Here is a 23,536-nt window from a genome sequence, read left to right as displayed (position 1 = left end):
ATGAATTTCTTTCAGCTCATGTGGTACCCAAATATCGAGCTTACTAATGTATCCAAGTCGTTTTGAATAGTTTTCAACACTCGATTTCGATATGTTAAGATTCTCAGCAATCTCTCGTGTCGTTAAACGCCGATTGGAATCGATCAGTGCCTTTATTTTGTCATCATCAATTTCGATTGGCCTTCCTGAGCGTGGTGCATCTTTCACATTAAAATCTCGAGATCGAAATTTAGTAAACCAATTTTGACACTGCCGCAGCTTTAAAGCATCTTCGCCATATATTGGGTTGGCCAAAAAGTAATTGCGTTTTTTTATATAAATAAAAGGCGAATTTTTCATGGGAAACAAAACCTTTATTAAACAATATATTGTCCATTTTGTTTGATTATCTTTTGCCATTTTTCAGGCAACTTCATGATTCCGCGCTCAAAACAGTTCTTATCGTTTTCAGCAAAAAACAATTCCAACAACGATTTCATATCCTCATCAGCAGTAAAGGTTTTACCATTCAAGGCGTTTTGCAAAGAACGAAACGAATGGTAATCTGATGGCGCCAGGTCTGGCGAATATGGTGGATGTGGTAACACACCCCATCCAAGCTGCAACAATTTTTCACGACTGACCAAACTTGTACGTGGTCTAGCGTTATCATGGTGAAACACAACACCTTTGCGATTCGCCAATTCTCGACGTTCCTGTTTGATGGCATCGTTTAATTTATCCAGTTGGCGACAGTATACCTCTGAATTAATGGTTTGATTCCTTGCAAGCAGCTGAAAATACACAATACCTTTAAAGTCCCACCAGACTGACAGCATAATCTTTCTTTGGTGAATATCTGCTTTTCAAGTGCTTCGAGCAGGTTCATCACGATCTTTTTCGTTTGACGTTGTTGTAGACGATCGATTTTTCGTCGCCTGTTATCATACGTTTCAAAAATCGATCATTTTCCTCACGTTTCAAAAGAGAATCGCAGATGTCAATACGCTTAGTGAGATGAATTTCTTTCAGCTCATGTGGTACCCAAATATCGAGCTTGCTAATGTATCCAAGTCGTTTTAAATGGTTTTCAACACTCGATTTCGATATGTTAAGATTCTCAGCAATCTCTCGTGTCGTTAAACGCCGATTGGAATCGATCGGTGCCTTTATTTTGCCATCATCAATTTCGATTGGCCTTCCTGAGCGTGGTGCATCTTTCACATTAAAATCTCCAGATCGAAATTTAGTAAACCAATTTTGACACTGCCGCAGTTTTAAAGCATCTTCGCCATAACATCACATAAATTTTTATGAGCTTGCACAGCGTTTTTCCCTTGTCGGAAGTAATAAAACAAAATATGACGGAAATGTTCTTTTTGATTTTCCATTTTGAAATCGACGGCAAACAAACAATTGTTAACGAAATCGTGTACTTTCTTTTTGTAAAACAAGCTTGAACTGTGAGTTGTTAACCTACATAATGAATTTGCGGTTAGAATGAAGTTAGTTACTTTCAGCATTATTCATTTGAACGCATTACTTTTGCAACCTCTAATGTAAGAGATTTTAATATTTTAACTTTTCTGCAATAGATTAACGATGAATTGCAGAATTGGATCGCTATATTGATTAAGCGTATTCAAACGATCTACGTGATCTGCAACATTTTTTCAGTTAACAGAACGATCGATTTTCATTTTTGCTACAATATGGCTCAACTAGTGTGCAATCTTTCACTCAATTCAGACGAATGACGACTTTGACATGTAGCGATAAGATGCCATATACATGAATGACTCTGGACAATTGACCTTTGCATGTGATATAAGACGTTATGAGTAAGTCTGATATTAATTCTCGCGATCAATTTTAACAGACGTAAGTCCTAAAATGAATGATGCTACGAACGTGATCATGTAAATCGACAGAATGTGCTGGATTTACTTGAACGTGAAACGTGCATTTAGTTTCACCAGATTTCCGGCAGACCGTATGTTATGTCATCGTAATTTAAGGAATCAGTATAACGGACGTAAATTGAATCCAATGTTCTTGCTTTCACCATGTAACGCTGCCAGAAAGTTTTATGTAAAATTTTTCCAATAGATGGATCATACATGTCTTGAAACGTTATTTTTCATTTAACCGCAAATTCATTATGTAGGTTAACAACTCACAGTTAAGCTTTTTACAAAAGAAAGTACACGATTTGTTAACAATTGTTGTTTGCCGTCGATTTCAAAATGGAAAATCAAAAAAACATTTTCTCATATTTTGTTTTTACTTCCGAAAGGAAAAACGCTGTGCAAGCTCATAAAATTATGTGATGTATATGGCGAAGATGCTTTAAAACTGCGGCAGTGTCAAAATTGGTTTACTAAATTTCGATCTGAGATTTTAATGTGAAAGATGCACCACGCTCAGGAAGGCCAATCGAAATTGATGATGACAAAATAAAGGCACCGATCGATTCCAATCGGCGTTTAACGACACGAGAGATTGCTGAGAATCTTAACATATCGAAATCGAGTGTTGAAAACCATTTAAAACGACTTGGATACATTAGTAAGCTCGATATTTGGGTACCACATGAGCTCAAAGAAATTCATCTCACTAAGCGTATTGACATCTGCGATTCTCTTTTGAAACGTGAGGAAAATGATCGATTTTTGAAACGTATGATAACAGGCGACGAAAAATCGATCGTCTACAACAACGTCAAACGAAAAAGATCGTGATGAACCTGCTGAAGCACTTGAAAAGCAGATATTCACCAAAGAAAGATTATGCTGTCAGTCTGGTGGGACTTTAAAGGTATTGTGTATTTTGAGCTGCTTGCAAGGAATCAAACCATTAATTCAGACGTATACTGTCGTCAACTGGATAAATTAAACGATGCCATCAAACAGAAACGTCGAGAATTGGTGAATCGCAAAGGTGTTGTGTTTCACCATGATAACGCTAGACCACGTACAAGTTTGGTCACTCGTGAAAAATTGTTGCAGCTTGGATGGGATGTGTTACCACATCCACCATATTCGCCAGACCTGGCACCATCAGATTACCATTCGTTTCGTTCTTTGCAAAACGCCTTGAATGGTAAAACCTTTACTGCTGATGAGGATATGAAATCGTTGTTGGAATTGTTTTTTGCTGAAAAGATAAGAACTTTTTTGAGCGCGGAATCATGAAGTTGCCTGAAAAATGGCAAAAGATAATCAAACAAAATGGACAATATATTGTTTAATAAAGTTTTTGTTTCCCATGAAAAATTCGCCTTTTATTTATATAAAAAAAACGCAATTACTTTTTGGCCAACCCAATATATGGCGAAGATGCTTTAAAACTGCGGCAGTGTCAAAATTGGTTTACTAAATTTCGATCTGCAGATTTTAATGTGAAAGATGCACCACGCTCAGGAAGGCCAATCGAAATTGATGATGACAAAATAAAGGCACTGATCGATTCCAATCGGCGTTTAACGACACGAGAGATTGCTGAGAATCTTAACATATCGAAATCGAGTGTTGAAAACCATTTAAAACGACTTGGATACATTAGTAAGCTCGATATTTGGGTACCACATGAGCTCAAAGAAATTCATCTCACTGAGCGTATTGACATCTGCGATTCTCTTTTGAAACGTGAGGAAAATGATCGATTTTTGAAACGTATGATAACAGGCGACGAAAAATCGATCGTCTACAACAACGTCAAACGAAAAAGATCGTGATGAACCTGCTGAAAGCACTTGAAAAGCAGATATTCACCAAAGAAAGATTATGCTGTCAGTCTGGTGGGACTTTAAAGGTATTGTGTATTTTGAGCTGCTTGCAAGGAATTAAACCATTAATTCAGACGTATACTGTCGTCAACTGGATAAATTAAACGATGCCATCAAACAGAAACGTCGAGAATTGGTGAATCGCAAAGGTGTTGTGTTTCACCATGATAACGCTAGACCACGTACAAGTTTGGTCACTCGTGAAAAATTGTTGCAGCTTGGATGGGATGTGTTACCACATCCACCATATTCGCCAGACCTGGCACCATCAGATTACCATTCGTTTCGTTCTTTGCAAAACGCCTTGAATGGTAAAACCTTTACTGCTGATGAGGATATCAAATCGTTGTTGGAATTGTTTTTTGCTGAAAAAGATAAGAACTTTTTGAGCGCGGAATCATGAAGTTGCCTGAAAAATGGCAAAAGATAATCAAACAAAATGGACAATATATTGTTTAATAAAGTTTTTGTTTCCCATGAAAAATTCGCCTTTTATTTATATAAAAAAAACGCAATTACTTTTTGGCCAACCCAATATATGGCGAAGATGCTTTAAACTGCGGCAGTGTCAAAATTGGTTTACTAAATTTCGATCTGCAGATTTTAATGTGAAAGATGCACCACGCTCAGGAAGGCCAATCGAAATTGATGATGACAAAATAAAGGCACTGATCGATTCCAATCGGCGTTTAACGACACGAGAGATTGCTGAGAATCTTAACATATCGAAATCGAGTGTTGAAAACCATTTAAAATGACTTGGATACATTAGTAAGCTCGATATTTGGGTACACATGAGCTCAAAGAAATTCATCTCACTAAGCGTATTGACATCTGCGATTCTCTTTTGAAACGTGAGGAAAATGATCGATTTTTGAAACGTATGATAACAGGCGACGAAAAATCGATCGTCTACAACAACGTCAAACGAAAAAGATCGTGATGAACCTGCTCGAAGCACTTGAAAAGCAGATATTCACCAAAGAAAGATTATGCTGTCAGTCTGGTGGGACTTTAAAGGTATTGTGTATTTTGAGCTGCTTGCAAGGAATCAAACCATTAATTCAGACGTATACTGTCGTCAACTGGATAAATTAAACGATGCCATCAAACAGAAACGTCGAGAATTGGTGAATCGCAAAGGTGTTGTGTTTCACCATGATAACGCTAGACCACGTACAAGTTTGGTCACTCGTGAAAAATTGTTGCAGCTTGGATGGGATGTGTTACCACATCCACCATATTCGCCAGACCTGGCACCATCAGATTACCATTCGTTTCGTTCTTTGCAAAACGCCTTGAATGGTAAAACCTTTACTGCTGATGAGGATATGAAATCGTTGTTGGAATTGTTTTTTGCTGAAAACGATAAGAACTTTTTTGAGCGCGGAATCATGAAGTTGCCTGAAAAATGGCAAAAGATAATCAAACAAAATGGACAATATATTGTTTAATAAAGGTTTTGTTTCCCATGAAAAATTCGCCTTTTATTTATATAAAAAAACGCAATTACTTTTTGGCCAACCCAATATATGGCGAAGATGCTTTAAAGCTGCGGCAGTGTCAAAATTGGTTTACTAAATTTCGATCTGCAGATTTTAATGTGAAAGATGCACCACGCTCAGGAAGGCCAATCGAAATTGATGATGACAAAATAAAGGCACTGATCGATTCCAATCGGCGTTTAACGACACGAGAGATTGCTGAGAATCTTAACATATCGAAATCGAGTGTTGAAAACTATTCACAACGACTTGGATACATTAGTAAGCTCGATATTTGGGTACCACATGAGCTCAAAGAAATTCATCTCACTAAGCGTATTGACATCTGCGATTCTCTTTTGAAACGTGAGGAAAATGATCGATTTTTGAAACGTATGATAACAGGCGACGAAAAATCGATCGTCTACAACAACGTCAAACGAAAAAGATCGTGATGAACCTGCTCGAAGCACTTGAAAAGCAGATATTCACCAAAGAAAGATTATGCTGTCACTCTAATGGGACTTTAAAGGTATTGCGTATTTTGAGCTGCTTGCAAGGAATCAAACCATTAATTCAGACGTATACTGTCGCCAACTGGATAAATTAAACGATGCCATCAAACAGGAACGTCGAGAATTGGCGAATCGCAAAGGTGTTGTGTTTCACCATGATAACGCTAGACCACGTACAAGTTTGGTCACTCGTGAAAAATTGTTGCAGCTTGGATGGGATGTGTTACCACATCCACCATATTCGCCAGACCTGGCACCATCAGATTACCATTCGTTTCGTTCTTTGCAAAACGCCTTGAATGGTAAAACCTTTACTGCTGATGAGGATATCAAATCGTTCTTGGAATTGTGTTTTGCTGAAAAAGATAAGAACTGTTTTGAGCGCGGAATCATGAAGTTGCCTGAAAAATGGCAAAAGATAATCAAACAAAATGGACAATATATTGTTTAATAAAGTTTTTGTTTCCCATGAAAAATTCGCCTTTTATTTATATTTAAAAAAAACGCAATTACTTTTTGGCCAACCCAATAGCTTGATCTGGAGGATTCAGGTCAATAATTGCTATCTCATTCGCCGCGGCGATTTATCAGATAAATCGCAAGAGAGGAGCTCACGTTGGATCGCAAAGGCGATTTCAAGACGGGTCACATTTATTGTGCAATTATTCCTTCGACCGTCATTACTGCGGGGTAGGATCTCTGTTGTCCGATATCCGGCTTTCTAATGCCATTCACGGCGAGATTGCAGCGCGGAAAAGCCGGAGTTCGCATTAACAAAAAAAGGCAGCTTTTCCACGTGTCCATCTGCGTTTTTCCCGATCGCTCTATTTACGTATGCAGGTAGCTAGCACGGAGTGGCGACTTGGCTGTGAATTTCTCACAGCGAAGTAACCAGCGGCTTGTAATGTTGACGAGCTGACAGCCGGTTTAGGCGCGCGCGAACGGACTCGTTCGAAATGACAAATTTTACAGGAGAGGACGGCGGCAGTCAATAGCCTCCTCGCACAGGAAATTTGCATGAAGCTACGTCCGGCCTCCCGTCATCAGACGAAACATGCCGATCACCGTGGTGAAAAATCATTATTGTTGCTTTACTGCCGACCGTCCTACTGTTAAGCCGTCGTCGCTGAAGCGAGCGATCTCTCGATCGCAGATATCATCCGCGTTAATTGCCGCCGTTCTCAGCCTTTTAGCACCTCCATGCTCGAGACGTCAAGAAGGTAGTTTACGGAATTAATAAATCATTCAAAACGGTTTTATAATTCACGATATAATAACAATGCCTCTGTTTATACAAAATGAAATGTACAGTCAATCATCGGTCATACAATCGCATCCAGACGAGTGCGTGATTTCTTATCAATAATTTCTTAGAAGGAAAGGTTTTTAGGTGTTACACTCGGATTTCAAAAATTTTTCGCATGCAGGTAGGGAGGTCCCTAAATAGAAGAAAAAAATAAAAGTAGCGGCCCAAATGCATATTTGCGCGCTACGTGCGCAATTTTCGACGTTAGGTTAATTACTCAAAAATGCTATTTCCAATCGAATTCTTTACATTTTTTATTTCACCTAATGCACAACGCTTTAAAAAGAAATCAAAACTGAAAGAATTAAAAACCTCCCTTGACCAGATCTTTATGTCCTCGTTATGGATTCTGATCAAATCTATTTAAAGTCGCACACAATAAATCACGCGGAAAGAGTAAACTACCATTTGCGCAATGTACAATTATTCCAAATTGTGTGCATTGGCAGTTGCAGTAAAAAATTAAAAAAGTTACGACGCAAATACCATTTTTGGGCAATGGGCCTTTTATACGCACTGCGCTCGCGCGGCACGAGATTACATTAGACGCTCGTATTTTCTAAACACACACAAGTACACACACGCACACAGAAGCACATACGCGCGCACACACACACACACACAAAATTATTCAAAGCAATATAAATGTGCATTAGGTGAAATAAAAAATGTAAAGAATTCGATTGGAAATAGCATTTTTGAGTAATTAACCTAACGTCGAAAATTGCGCACGTAGCGCGCAAATATGCATTTGGGCCGCTACTTTTATTTTTTTCTTCTATTTGGGGACCTCCCTACCTGCATGCAAAAAAGTTTTGAAATCCGAGTGTAACACCTAAAAACCTTCCCTTGTTAGACGTTATTAAACATCATTAGACAGTTAGTAGACGTCATCTGCGAAAGTGACGGACCCTGAGATCCGACTACAACGACAATCGCGTATCCGACTCGCTGATGCTGCTACTGATGAGGATCGACATTTCGAAGGCGAAGGATCGACCATCGCCATTCGGACCTGTATCCCCGACATCTCCGAGCGGGGCCCGCGGGGGGATGACCCACCGGGTGGCAGAGAGGAGGGCCCTTGACGGTGGCCGATATCGGGAACACGGCCCCGCACACACAGGGGACCCGAGCCTGACCGAAGAGGCTCGCCGAAGAAGCCCGAGGACGCTGGTGGGAACGCGTGGCACGATGTGTTCTCACCAAGCTCTCTCGAGGCGCCTAGGAGCACCGCGCCGCCGCGAGGTTACTGCTTGTTGCTGCCGCTTGATGTGCTGCCACGCCGTACTGTTGCTGCAGCAACCTGCCGTGCGGCAGGGCCACGCGCGGCATCACGCCGCCGACGACAACCGAGTTCCGCGGCCGCCGCCGCGAGTGCGCCGACCGAAACTGGACCCCCACATGACCCGGCCATGGTGGTCCCCCTTCGCCATTGTTTCGCGTAATAGCGCGTCCGGAACCCTCTCGAGATCGATCGCGACACGGGAGCGCACAATGCGAATTTCTTCGGCAGAAACGCCGTCACTCGGGGAGCCCGGCATTCGTATCGATGAGACTCCTCGTACGAAAACAGGATATGCATTACGGTACTTTTCACGTGTTCGAAAATTATTAATTATGCATTGGTACACCCACAGAAAAGATTTCTGGACTCAATGCTACTACTCTTTAATCTATCATAAAATAAGATCGCTATAGCGACAATCATATTTATTATTGAAAAGAAGCATATTTTACTCTTGAATAGAAAATTCGAAAATCTAGATTTAAATAATCTTGGTGCTATCTCATTAATTTTCTCAGAAGGATTTAGATACAAATTTCTAGCAAGTTCAAAATAGTCTTGATTTCAGAATATTGTGAGATCTAAAAGACATCTTATTCTATTCTTCTAAGAGAATTTGTAGAATCTGCACAAAACGGCCAATATTTATGTGTTGCAATCGAAAACCGGGAAAGTGTTTCTGTTATTTACAACGAATAAGTGCAATACTCTACAAGAAATATTAAAAGGTATGGAAATGTCTTATCTCGAATCTTATTTCTCAAGTAAGTATATTGTACATACTTACTTACATTTTCATATCTTTTAATATTTCTTGTAGAGTATTGCACTTATTCATTGTAAATCTTTCCCGATTTTCGATTGCAACACATAAATATTTGCCGTTTTATCCGAATAAAGAACGCAGAAGCGCCGAGTCGACGAGCGACTGCGAGAAAATGATGCGTCGACATCGACAAAGCCTACTATAAAGTGGCGCTAATATCAAATTATTCTACATACAAGAATATATAAGCATAAATGTGTACATGTTACTCTTGTCTGAAGACAGTAAGACAATCTTATTTAATTCGAGAGGGAAGAATCGAAATTACTGATTTAAATTAAAAATTGTTTTATTTTCAGATTTTTTATACTTGTAATACGATTAAATTAGTCAAGAATATTTTTCGTCTTGTTATCAGAAATCCTTTCTGAGGGTGTATTATCATGCATTATACGTAACAACAGTTTTATCTCTCTGCATCGATAACGAAGAATTCTCGCGTCGGAAGAAGACATGTGACGTTCACAATTAATCATAAATTCACTCATTAACGCACCGCTTATGCAACAAGCCTAAACTCTCCCAGAGACACGTCAGTATGTACGTGTCTCTGTCAAAAAGCGACGAAAACGTACGAACGCGGTTGCAATCCGCTTCGCTGATGCAACCGATGGAACTCGCCCGCGCCGAGCAGCAAATGCGGCTCGCATACTCGCGCGGATGCGTACGTCCACCCACAGAAAAGATTTCTGGACTTAATGCTACTACTCTTTAATCTATCATAAAATAAGATCGCTATAGCGACAATCATATTTATTATTGAAAAGAAGCATATTTTACTCTTGAATAGAAAATTCGAAAATCTAGATTAAAATAATCTTGGTGCTATCTCATTAATTTTCTCAGAAGGATTTAGATACAAATTTCTAGCAAGTTCAAAATAGTCTTGATTTCAGAATATTGTGAGATCTAAAAGACATCTTATTCTCTTCTTCTAAGAGAATTTGTAGAATCTGCACAAAACGGCCAATATTTATGTGTTGCAATCGAAAACCGGGAAAGTGTTTCTGTTATTTACAACGAATAAGTGCAATACTCTACAAGAAATATTAAAAGGTATGGAAATATCTTATCTCGAATCTTATTTCTCAAGTAAGTATATTGTACATACTTACTTACATTTCCATATCTTTTAATATTTCTTGTAGAGTATTGCACTTATTCATTGTAAATCTTTCTCGGTTTTCGATTGCAACACATAAATATTGGCCGTTTTATCCGAATAAAGGACGCAGAAGCGCCGAGTCGAAAGCGACTGTGAGAAAATGATGCGTCGACTTCGACAAAGCCTACTATAAAGTGGCGCTAATATCAAATTATTCTGCATACAAGAATATATAAGCATAAATGTGTACATGTTACTCTTGTCTGAAGACAGTAAGACAATCTTATTTAATTCGAGAGGGAAGAATCGAAATTACTGATTTAAATTAAAAATTGTTTTATTTTCAGATTTTTTATACTTGTAATACGATTAAATTAGTCAAGAATATTTTTCGTCTTGTTATCAGAAATCCTTTCTGAGGGTGTATTATCATGCATTATACGTAACAACAGTTTTATCTCTCTGCATCGATAACGAAGAATTCTCGCGTCGGAAGAAGACATGTGACGTTCACAATTAATCATAAATTCACTCATTAACGCACCGCTTATGCAACAAGCCTAAACTCTCCCAGAGACACGTCAGTATGTACGTGTCTCTGTCAAAAAGCGACGAAAACGTACGAACGCGGTTGCAATCCGCTTCGCTGATGCAACCGATGGAACTCGCCCGCGCCGAGCAGCAAATGCGGCTCGCATACTCGCGCGGATGCGTACGTACACCCACAGAAAAGATTTCTGGACTTAATGCTACTACTCTTTAATCTATCATAAAATAAGATCGCTATAGCGACAATCATATTTATTATTGAAAAGAAGCATAGTTTACTCTTGAATAGAAAATTCGAAAATCTAGATTAAAATAATCTTGGTGCTATCTCATTAATTTTCTCAGAAGGATTTAGATACAAATTTCTAGCAAGTTCAAAATAGTCTTGATTTCAGAATATTGTGAGATCTAAAAGACATCTTATTCTATTCTTCTAAGAGAATTTGTAGAATCTGCACAAAACGGCCAATATTTATGTGTTGCAATCGAAAACCGGGAAAGTGTTTCTGTTATTTACAAAGTGCAATACTCTACAAGAAATATTAAAAGGTATGGAAATGTCTTATCTCGAATCTTATTTCTCAAGTAAGTATATTGTACATACTTACTTACATTTCCATATCTTTTAATATTTCTTGTAGAGTATTGCACTTATTCATTGTAAATCTTTCCCGATTTTCGATTGCAACACATAAATATTTGCCGTTTTATCCGAATAAAGAACGCAGAAGCGCCGAGTCGACGAGCGACTGCGAGAAAATGATGCGTCGACATCGACAAAGCCTACTATAAAGCGGCGCTAATATCAAATTATTCTGCATACAAGAATATATAAGCATAAATGTGTACATGTTACTCTTGTCTGAAGACAGTAAGACAATCTTATTTAATTCGAGAGGGAAGAATCGAAATTACTGATTTAAATTAAAAATTGTTTTATTTTCAGATTTTTTATACTTGTAATACGATTAAATTAGTCAAGAATATTTTTCGTCTTGTTATCAGAAATCCTTTCTGAGGGTGTAACTTAGCATTTTTTTAATCACATGATTTGTAGGGTAGAGCAATAAGAAAGACTGGGAAACTGACGTGTTCTTCCTATCAGCTCATTGAAATAATATCTGTCGGATATCGTTCGGTCTCTCAAAACCACTACCACCGGCTCAATGATGGGGTGACGTGTGATTTATAAGTGCAGCAGGCTTGCTCCTACCGTCCGTATTACCAGTCGCACGATGCGTAGAGACGATAAAGGAAGCAGTACGAAACAATCTCGCATCGCTGCAGAGATTATTGCGCATTCCCTTAAAATAAGCAAGTAGAAATCCTGAGATCGCCGGGACGTGCATCAGGGGTTCTTTCTTGTCGCACGAAGACCAAACAGATCGTGTTTCTCAAAGGTCAGCCGCCGAACGATTTCGACGTAGTCGTGAACGCGCGTTACATTAGTCTTAATATCGACTGCGCGTTATATTATATTAGCCTTAATATGCATTTATATATGCAGGCTATCGAGAGTTCCGTTGCGACCGGACGTGTCGAAAAGATTAGATCGTTAAGTCCATGGCAATCGTGTACGTGCGACGAACGTGTTCGATTTATTCCTCTCCTCTTCTCAATGGGAAACCCCCTGTTCCGAGTCTGCGGTCCGAAACAATAAGTTTTATTGAACATATTATATGCAAGGATCCATCTTATGTACGTGACAGGACTAATCTATAGAACAGAATATGACTAACGGGATTAATCTTTGCGTGTAGTAATTCAAAAAATAATTAATTTTTCTCAGAAGATAATTTTTGACATATGATATAATCTTATTAATCCATTAATTCAATCAATATACGCGCCAGATAGGAAAGCGTCAGTCTCGTGCATCGCAATGGCACAATTCGTCTGCGGAAGGACTCGAGACAGCGCGCGATATAAAATATTCCCACAGGGGGGGTCGACCACGCGAGCCTGAAACCTCCCACGATCCTCCAACGGGAAACAGTTACACGTGGCGTGTCAGCAAGGACACGAAATTTCAGCCTTTCTATGCAAATACGTACCTGCCTTCGCTCCGACTTAAGGGGGGAGCCTGCTTTAGAACGTTGAAAATAAGGTATAATTTTACGAATTTTTTTGGAGAAACTATACAGCGGATCATTATAAAACTTTGATGCATTTATTAGTACATGTTTAAAGATAAAAAAATTATTTTTCGATTTGAATATATCGCCTGTAGAGGTCGTCCTGGAGGCATCTTAGTGCAGCCGGCATTGTAAATTGGTGAGCATTCTCCCGCCTCCAAATTTCATCCAAACTGAAAAATTGAAATATTTTCTCGTTACTTATGAATTCCCATCGTCGATGAACCTTTAATATTCATAAAAACATTACTTTTGCATGAAAAAGTTCAACAACTTTGCCTAAAAATCGTACTTTTGTGTTCTAAGCTCCACCATTTTGGCACTTTTCAACTTTTTTCTTCTCTCTTTGGTTCATCGACGATGGGAATTCATAAATAACGAGAACATATTTCAATTTTTCAGTTTGGACGAAATTTGGAGGCAGGAGAATGCTCACCAATTTGCAATGCCGGCGACGCGGCTGCACTAAGATTTCTCCAGGACGACCTCTACAAGCGATATATTCAAATAAAAAAATAATTTTTATCTTTAAACATGTACTAATAAATGCATCAAAGTTTTATAATGATCCGCTGTATAGTAAATTCGTAAAATTATACCTTATTTTCAACGTTCTAAAGCAGGCTCCCCCCTTAACGCCGCGCATTTTGCTTCTTCCCTTCCTAATAAAACGTCGAATCCCGAGGGCCCCGCAGGCTCCTCGTGTGTCGGCCACGCGCACCGCCGTAGCGGTCAGACCCCCATAATGGATGCACGAGGCACGGCTCGTTTCCCTTTCTTTCCGTATATTTTTTTCACTCCTTCTTCCCCTCTTTCCCTGTCTCTGTCTTCTTCTCTTTCTCTCGCCTCTCGCTGTCCCTTGCGTGCTCGCCATTATGAGCACCCGGAATCCACCGACACGACGGAATATAAGGCAAAGGGTGAAGCCGAACGCGCGAATCGCAGAAACGTGGGAACCGTCGCCAGGTGATCCCCTCGCCGTAAACTCGTAAGCGTCGCGCAGGCACGAACTTTTGCGAGCCAAAGCGAAAGACGGCCACTCCGGAAAGGGTACGCGAGAATGGGGCGACCCTCCCGGGCCCTCAACGCTTGCGCAAGGGGGTAAGATGGGGGATGCGTCCTGCACCGGGCGTCGTATGCGAGTGCAAGCACGTCGTGAGGTCGACGTTAACTGTGTCGTAATCTCGAACAATACGGGTCCATCGAGGGCTATTTAAGTAATCATGAAAAAATTGCTATTTTTATAAATAATAATTTAATCACGTTTGTAAGGATGAAAAATTGTTAAGACTTACAGAGGCAGCAAATAATAAAATTACAATATTCTTCAGTAAAAAGGTTATGTTTGAAAGAATAGAATATACAGGGTGTCCGACCCACTCGCCCACAGGTAGATCTCGTCAAACTGAATTAAAAAGTCCTGTACCATTTTGCAAACAACCACGTAAACTTTCGAGTAATTAAGTAAAGAAAGTTCGCTAATTTGCTTAATTACTCGAAATTTTACGTGGGTGTTTGCAAAATGGTACAGGACTTTTTAATTCAGGTTGACGAGATCTACCTGCGGACGAGAGGCTTTTCGCCTTGTGTCAGACACCCTGTACACACGTATAAGCTTCTTATAGCATTTTTTTCTAGATAATTTAAAAACTTGCGATGGTCTTTGCATGTAATTCTTGAAAATAACAATCATTCCAGTAAATCGAAAGGATATCAATCGAGTAAATCGAATTGCAGCTTTACCTGAGCTGAATTGCTATTGTATTGGACTTTTTCTTCCTCGTGTGCTGGACACACGACCTGATTCCCAGCAGAAGGACCCACTGACCTAATTCGTTTGAATGGGATACTTTTGCTTAACAATTGAAATTTTCGGAGCCGTTGTATGAAAAATGTTCATGTTACACCGACAATAGGTCGTCTAAAGTTTTTCAGTTACATTCTCTCTTTCTAGCCTCTCGTCCATTAAAACCGATTCGTGGTTACTAAACCACAATTTAATCATTCATTTATTCAAAACATACATCAGCAGAATATTAGTTATAAAAATCTATCGCGGAAAATATATAATAAAAGTTAAAAGAGACTAATATTAAATAAGAACATTCCTTTCTAATTACTGCCGATTGTAATAATGCGTATAAAAATATCGCGTTACTTTAAAATATCAAGCAGAAGCAAAAAGTTCATTGTAGGATGTCATTCTCCGGAAAGAAACAAATAGCGGGGCGCAGTAAATGACGTTTATGCGGGAGCGCGTTTTTCTCACTGAACTCCCACGGAAACGAGTTACATTTTCCTGCATTTACAACCGCGTTTCCCCAGCAGCGACAATCCAGATGTTATTTCATCGACCCCCACGCATGCATTTTTTAAAGCGAGGTTTGCATGCTTCACGATGTCAAGACTAATCTGTGAATACGTAGTTAGACTAACGTTCTCACGCGGATTGTAATTTTCCACCGCTTTCGGAAAGCCCGTGATACTTTTTTCCGGTTATTAGATTCTTGTCGATTAAACGTATGCGTCGAATACGCTCGGCGCGAGAATCAGCGGAAAGGAAGAGGGATCTCTCTTTCTCTAAACTAGGAAGGCCAGCTTCGACCTTCCTCCCGAGCGGAAATGAAGATTTCGAGATGTAAGGTATAATGTTTCCTTCCTGTGCGATCCCATGGCGTGGGTGCGAAGCCGCAGGTGCATCCCAAGATCGGGCCGCAAGGGCAGCGGGAGGGTGGGCGTTCCAAATTTAAACCGTGGCGCGCCTTCTTGATCCCTCTCGAGAGGTTTGTGGTCAAGTCGACTACTCCAGGCTCTCAGCCTCCCGGGGTTAATGAGAGGGTCGCGACATCTGACCGAACGCCTTCCGTTATGACAGCTAAGCTGGAATATTTATGGGAAATTATGGATCATGGGAAAAAGAGAGGATCCCTTGCAAATGGATATAGCTAAACGTTCACGCGAAATCCGCTTGCCCGGTACTTACAAATCGGTATAATCTCCGGCTCTTCGTCGTGCGCACAAATTAAATTGCATTTTCGGATACATTTATAAATTATTACATTTTAATAACATCATTATATTTTAATGAGCGGAGGTTTGCATTTTATTTAATTTTCTCTTAGCATATTTTCTGTCACACATTATGTATTAGGAGTGTGATTTAGTTTTGAGGGTTTTGCAACAGATGGCTGTAGTGTCAGTTTGTTTCCGATAACTGTTGTTTCTTACAGTGTTGACATTATCCATGACATTTAGTAGCATTATAGCAATAGATGCAATAACAGTCGTGTTTATATCATCGTAAAAATGCAACTTCCGAAACAGCATTTTCGACATGCGTTGCTTTTGTTTTTTAATCAAAAGAAAACTGCGGCTGACGGTTATAGAATTCTTGTGGAAACTTATGGTGATTCTGCCCCATCAATTAAGACGCGTGAAGGACAAAGAACGCTCGGGACAACCAAGAAAGCTTGAAAATGCAGATTTGCGAGCATTATTGCACGAAAATCCAACACGATCCACTTCAGAACTTGCCAGAGCAATAAATGTTGATCGTACAACAGTTGCCAAACATTTACATGAAATGGGAAAAATTCAGAAGGAAGGGAAATGGGTTCGACATCAATTATCGGAAAGTGCCTTTTGACCATTTGCATTTCGTTGATCGCCAGGCAAAAAGAAGAGTCTTTTGTCTCGGATTGTTACTGGGGATGAAAAGTGGATCTATTTTGATAATCCGAAACGCAGAAAATCATGGGTGGATCCAGGCGAACCATCAACATCCACTCCGAGACGCAATATTCACGGTTCAAAAGTAACGCTCTGTATTTGGTGGGACAGTGTACTATGAGCTGTTAAATCCGCACGAGACTGTCACGGCTGATCGTTATCGACACCAATTGTACAAGTTGAAGCAAGCATTGGACCAAAAACGACCACCAATTGCGAGTAAACGACGGAAAGTGATTCTTCTTCGTGACAACGCTCGACCTCGCGTTGCGTTGTCATTGAAACAAACACTATTAGAGCTTGAATGGCAAGTCTTACCGCACCCCGCGTATTGCTCCATGCGATTATTATTTGTTCCGGTGGATGCAAGACGCTTTAGAGGATACACACTTTGATAATTTGGAAGAAGTGCGAAAATTCGTCGACGAATGGATCAACTGAAAAGAAGAGTGATTTTATCGTCATCTCTTGCCAGAAAGATGGGAAAAAGTTATAGAAAACGAAGGAAAATATTTTGATGAAGGTATTCATTCATTATCATATTTAAATACATGCGTTTTTGAGCAAAAAAACCCTCAAAACTTAATCACACCCCTAATAGTTTTGAGGGTTTTGCAACAGATGGCTGTAGTGTCAGTTTGTTTCCGATGACTGTTCTTTCTTACAGTGTTGACATTATCCATGACATTTAGTAGCATTATAGCAATAGATGCAACAACAGTCGTGTTTATATCATCGTAAAAATGCAACTTCCGAAACAGCATTTTCGACATGCGTTGCTTTTGTTTTTTAATCAAAAGAAAACTGCGGCTGACGGTTATAGAATTCTTGTGGAAACTTATGGTGATTCTGCCCCATCAATTAAGACGCGTGAAGGACAAAGAACGCTCGGGACAACCAAGAAAGCTTGAAAATGCAGATTTGCGAGCATTATTGCACGAAAATCCAACACGATCCACTTCAGAACTTGCCAGAGCATTAAATGTTGATCGTACAACAGTTGCCAAACATTTACATGAAATGGGAAAAATTCAGAAGGAAGGGAAATGGGTTCGACATCAATTATCGGAAAGTGCCATTTGAACATTTGCATTTCGTTGATCGCCAGGCAAAAAAAGAAGAGTCTTTTGTCTCGGATTGTTACTGGGGATGAAAAGTGGATCTATTTTGATAATCCGAAACGCAGAAAATCATGGGTGGATCCAGGCGAACCATCAACATCCACTCCGAGACGCAATATTCACGGTTCAAAAGTAACGCTCTGTATTTGGTGGGATAGTGTACTATGAGCTGTTAAATCCGCACGAGACTGTCACGGCTGATCGTTATCGACACCAATTGTACAAGTTGAAGCAAGCATTGGACGAAAAACGACGACCAATTGCGAGTAAACGACGGAAAGTGATTCTTCTTCGTGACAACGCTCGACCTCGCGTTGCGTTGTCATTGAAACAAACACTATTAGAGCTTGAATGGCAAGTCTTACCGCACCCCGCGTATTGCTCCATGCGATTATTATTTGTTCCGGTGGATGCAAGACGCTTTAGAGGATACACACTTTGATAATTTGGAAGAAGTGCGAAAATTCGTCGACGAATGGATCAACTGAAAAGAAGAGTGATTTTATCGTCATCTCTTGCCAGAAAGATGGGAAAAAGTTATAGAAAACGAAGGAAAATATTTTGATGAAGGTATGCATTCATTATCATATTTAAATACATGCGTTTTTGAGCAAAAAAACCCTCAAAACTTAATCACACCCCTAATAGTTTTGAGGGTTTTGCAACAGATGGCTGTAGTGTCAGTTTGTTTCCGATAACTGTTGTTTCTTACAGTGTTGACATTATCCATGACATTTAGTAGCATTATAGCAATAGATGCAACAACAGTCGTGTTTATATCATCGTAAAAATGCAACTTCCGAAACAGCATTTTCGACATGCGTTGCTTTTGTTTTTTAATCAAAAGAAAACTGCGGCTGACGGTTATAGAATTCTTGTGGAAACTTACGGTGATTCTGCCCCATCAATTAAGACGCGTGAAGGACAAAGAACGCTCGGGACAACCAAGAAAGCTTGAAAATGCAGATTTGCGAGCATTATTGCACGAAAATCCAACACGATCCACTTCAGAACTTGCCAGAGCATTAAATGTTGATCGTACGACAGTTGCCAAACATTTACATGAAATGGGAAAAATTCAGAAGGAAGGGAAATGGGTTCGACATCAATTATCGGAAAGTGCCATTTGAACATTTGCATTTCGTTGATCGCCAGGCAAAAAAAGAAGAGTCTTTTGTCTCGGATTGTTACTGGGGATGAAAAGTGGATCTATTTTGATAATCCGAAACGCAGAAAATCATGGGTGGATCCAGGCGAACCATCAACATCCACTCCGAGACGCAATATTCACGGTTCAAAAGTAACGCTCTGTATTTGGTGGGATAGTGTACTATGAGCTGTTAAATCCGCACGAGACTGTCACGGCTGATCGTTATCGACACCAATTGTACAAGTTGAAGCAAGCATTGGACGAAAAACGACGACCAATTGCGAGTAAACGACGGAAAGTGATTCTTCTTCGTGACAACGCTCGACCTCGCGTTGCGTTGTCATTGAAACAAACACTATTAGAGCTTGAATGGCAAGTCTTACCGCACCCCGCGTATTGCTCCATGCGATTATTATTTGTTCCGGTGGATGCAAGACGCTTTAGAGGATACACACTTTGATAATTTGGAAGAAGTGCGAAAATTCGTCGACGAATGGATCAACTGAAAAGAAGAGTGATTTTATCGTCATCTCTTGCCAGAAAGATGGGAAAAAGTTATAGAAAACGAAGGAAAATATTTTGATGAAGGTATTCATTCATTATTATATTTAAATACATGCGTTTTTGAGTAAAAAAACCCTCAAAACTTAATCACACCCCTAATAGTTTTGAGGGTTTTGCAACAGATGGCTGTAGTGTCAGTTTGTTTCCGATAACTGTTGTTTCTTACAGTGTTGACATTATCCATGACATTTAGTAGCATTATAGCAATAGATGCAACAACAGTCGTGTTTATATCATCGTAAAAATGCAACTTCCGAAACAGCATTTTCGACATGCGTTGCTTTTGTTTTTTAATCAAAAGAAAACTGCGGCTGACGGTTATAGAATTCTTGTGGAAACTTATGGTGATTCTGCCCCATCAATTAAGACGTGTGAAGGACAAAGAACGCTCGGGACAACCAAGAAAGCTTGAAAATGCAGATTTGCGAGCATTATTGCACGAAAATCCAACACGATCCACTTCAGAACTTGCCAGAGCATTAAATGTTGATCGTACGACAGTTGCCAAACATTTACATGAAATGGGAAAAATTCAGAAGGAAGGGAAATGGGTTCGACATCAATTATCGGAAAGTGCCATTTGAACATTTGCATTTCGTTGATCGCCAGGCAAAAAAAGAAGAGTCTTTTGTCTCGGATCGTTACTGGGGATGAAAAGTGGATTTATTTTGATAATCTGAAACGCAGAAAATCATGGGTGGATCCAGGCGAACCATCAACATCCACTCCGAGACGCAATATTCACGGTTCAAAAGTAACGCTCTGTATTTGGTGGGATAGTGTACTATGAGCTGTTAAATCCGCACGAGACTGTCACGGCTGATCGTTATCGACACCAATTGTACAAGTTGAAGCAAGCATTGGACGAAAAACGACCGCCAATTGCGAGTAAACGACGGAAAGTGATTCTTCTTCGTGACAACGCTCGACCTCGCGTTGCGTTGTCATTGAAACAAACACTATTAGAGCTTGAATGGCAAGTCTTACCGCACCCCGCGTATTGCTTCATGCGATTATTATTTGTTCCGGTGGATGCAAGACGCTTTAGAGGATACACACTTTGATAATTTGGAAGAAGTGCGAAAATTCGTCGACGAATGGATCAACTGAAAAGAAGAGTGATTTTATCGTCATCTCTTGCCAGAAAGATGGGAAAAAGTTATAGAAAACGAAGGAAAATATTTTGATGAAGGTATTCATTCATTATCATATTTAAATACATGCGTTTTTGAGCAAAAAAACCCTCAAAACTAAATCACACCCCTAATATACAGGATGGCCCATTTTAATTTATACAGTCGATTTTTTAAAAAATTAAAAGAGATACGAAAAACTTTTTCAGACAGACATGTCACGATTTCGAGGGGGATATAAGATGATACCATTGGTTTGACCTTGAATACTCGTTTGAAGGTCACGCGAAGATCACCTTCAATTTCTTAAATTGAAACCCCAACTTTTTATTGCAGATTTTTATTCTCCATCGAAAAGTAAGTAACTTTTGTCTGAAACATTTTTCCGAAAAATGTCATCTTATGTCCTTAAAATGATCTTCAAGATGAGTTTTGAGGACATTTTAAGGACATAAGATGACATTTTTCGGAAAAATGTTTCAGACAAAAGTTACTTACTTTTTGATGGAGAATAGGAATCTGCAATAAAAAGTTGGGGTTTCAATTTAAGAAAATGAAGGTGATCTTCGCGTGACCTTCAAACGACTATTCAAGGTCAAACCAATGGTATCATCTTATATCCCCCTCGAAATCGTGACATGTCTGTCTGAAACATTTTTTCGTATCTCTTTTAGTTTTTTAAAAAATCGACTGTATAAATTAAAATGGGCCACCCTGTATAACACGCTACAAATTGTGAATATAAAATTTGTATATTTTTTTTATCTTTTGTATTTATATTAAAAATAAAAGTACAAACGCGGCAACATCGAACTGCAATATAGATGGCTTGTATGCGTGCAATGTCTCCGTCGAAGGAGAAAATTAAGAAAACGGGACTACAAGGCCGATGGTTTCTTTGTCAACTCGTTTATGCTACCCTCCGAGAGTCCCAAACGGGGACCGGAAGAATACAGATGCAGATGTAAGTACAAGAAGGGTTCAAAGTACCGCGCGTTCGGTTCTCGGTCTTCTCATAACTTCTCTCGCAAGTTCTGCGTGCGTCCTCTATCGTTACTCAATAATCTTTCAAGGACAAGGCTCGAAGGTCCAACGCAAAATGCCTCTCGTATACCTCGCATTTCAAATGGAACCATAAAAAACATGATGTTACAAAGGGCCGATGTTCCCTTCTTTTAAAATTTAACAGCTAAATCTCAGTCAGTTCGATCAGACAAATCGTTTCGTGTGCCGTTGTTAATCGATATTATTCTCCAAGAGCCAACACAATATAATACCTCATTAAAATATTTAATTTGGAATTTCCAACAATATAAAGACATTAATTATTTTCGCGTAAAATATTACGTACTATAACATGACTGCATAATAATATAAATTATACAATATAAAAATTTATATAATATTACATATAATTATATATTATAACAATAATTTTAATTGCAGAAACCTAGTCTAGGTCACGGTGAGCAAAATAATAGTTTGACATGCCTCACGCGAGTTTCGAGCGGCAGCTGCTTACCGCTCAATCGTTCGATCGTTATCAAATCGCCACAATAAACGCTTATATCAAATGCGGAAGGGGTTTAATTCCTCATAAAAATTGAATTGTTTATTGAGCATCTGAGCACCAATTTAAGCACGTGGTGCATTTGAGACCGTGCGCATAACTGTGAAAAGAGATCTCGACCACGGACCAGTTGCATATATCGAGTCATCTCGTCACGTTTCGCCAGGATCTTGATTTTTCGTAAGGCATTTAAAATAGCAAAAGTATCTATTTTATGGGATAATTAAAAAAGCTTATGGTTTAAAAGTGTTCTACGTTAATACACAACACATTTGTGAAAAAGTTTCCTGCTAGGTTGTAAAACGATTATGCAATGCTATATAGGCACAATAATAAAGATTTCAACTGCCGAACTGTCATAAAAAGAAACTATCTTTCACGTTTCACGTTTCAAATCGTTAGAGATTAGAGACCATTTGGGCAGGTAATGGTTAGCGCAGTAAATTTTTATGTTTCCAATTGTCGTGTAGACTTCTAACTTTCCGTCGGAGCATCATCGAAATTAGACGAGTCTACGTCAGTTGACAGTTTTCCTTATTTACAATTCCCTCTGCCGACTATGTGGCTCCAACCTTCAAAACATATTACTCCAATTTTAACTTCATGTCGGAATGTCCAATGTTAACTTTAACGTCGGAACGTCATCGAAATTAAACGAGTCTACGACATGATGTCATTGTTAATTTCTCTTATTGTCATCGGATCTCTGTCTATGCTCTAATTTTCAAAACATGATTGCAATTTATAATATAATATATGCATTCATCATATTATACAAAACAGACTTGTTTACTGCTACAATAATTACTAATGTCTTCGGGATTACAAATCAATTAATTATTACTATTCATTACTATTTATGCTATAATTATTTTATTACCGATGCTTTGTCAGCGACCGGTGTGAATCAATTTGTGTAATTGTATTCTGGAATTGAAAGGATTATCATTCGAGTTGATCTCGCATTTTGCGCTTCTGCCTTTTCCTCAACGTTGTTTGCTGATTGACGAAATAATTATTACACGTGCATGGCAGGCAACGTAAAAAAATGAAAGAGTCATTTCCGCATCAGTAGTACACGATATATCGCAAACGCGCGATCTAGTCAGGATGAATTACGCTCGTCTACGAGCAAGCAGCTGCACGTCTGGCAGACCAACAGAGCTCTGGCAGAGCTCTTCGATAAAAAAGTTGGAGCACTTAAATGCCTAAAAATCAAGATCCTGGCGAAACGTGACGAGATGACTCGATATATGCAACTGGTCCGTGGTCGAGATCTCTTTTCACAGTTATGC

At 39.2% G+C, this 23,536-nt stretch overlaps 1 protein-coding gene across 1 annotated transcript in view; it reads left to right on the top strand.

Moving 5' to 3' along the window:
* The window catches only part of LOC105285730 (protein deadpan), a 105,084-nt gene that overhangs the window by 23,359 nt on the left and 58,189 nt on the right, over positions 1–23,536 (top strand). The gene's annotated exons all lie outside the window — the stretch shown is intronic.

The sequence above is a fragment of the Ooceraea biroi genome, chromosome 13, assembly GCF_003672135.1.
Source record: "Ooceraea biroi isolate clonal line C1 chromosome 13, Obir_v5.4, whole genome shotgun sequence".
In the NCBI taxonomy this organism is placed as follows: Eukaryota; Metazoa; Arthropoda; class Insecta; order Hymenoptera; family Formicidae; genus Ooceraea; species Ooceraea biroi.
The sequence above is the reverse complement of the archived record's forward strand: the minus strand, read 5'-3'. Positions and strand labels throughout refer to the sequence as shown.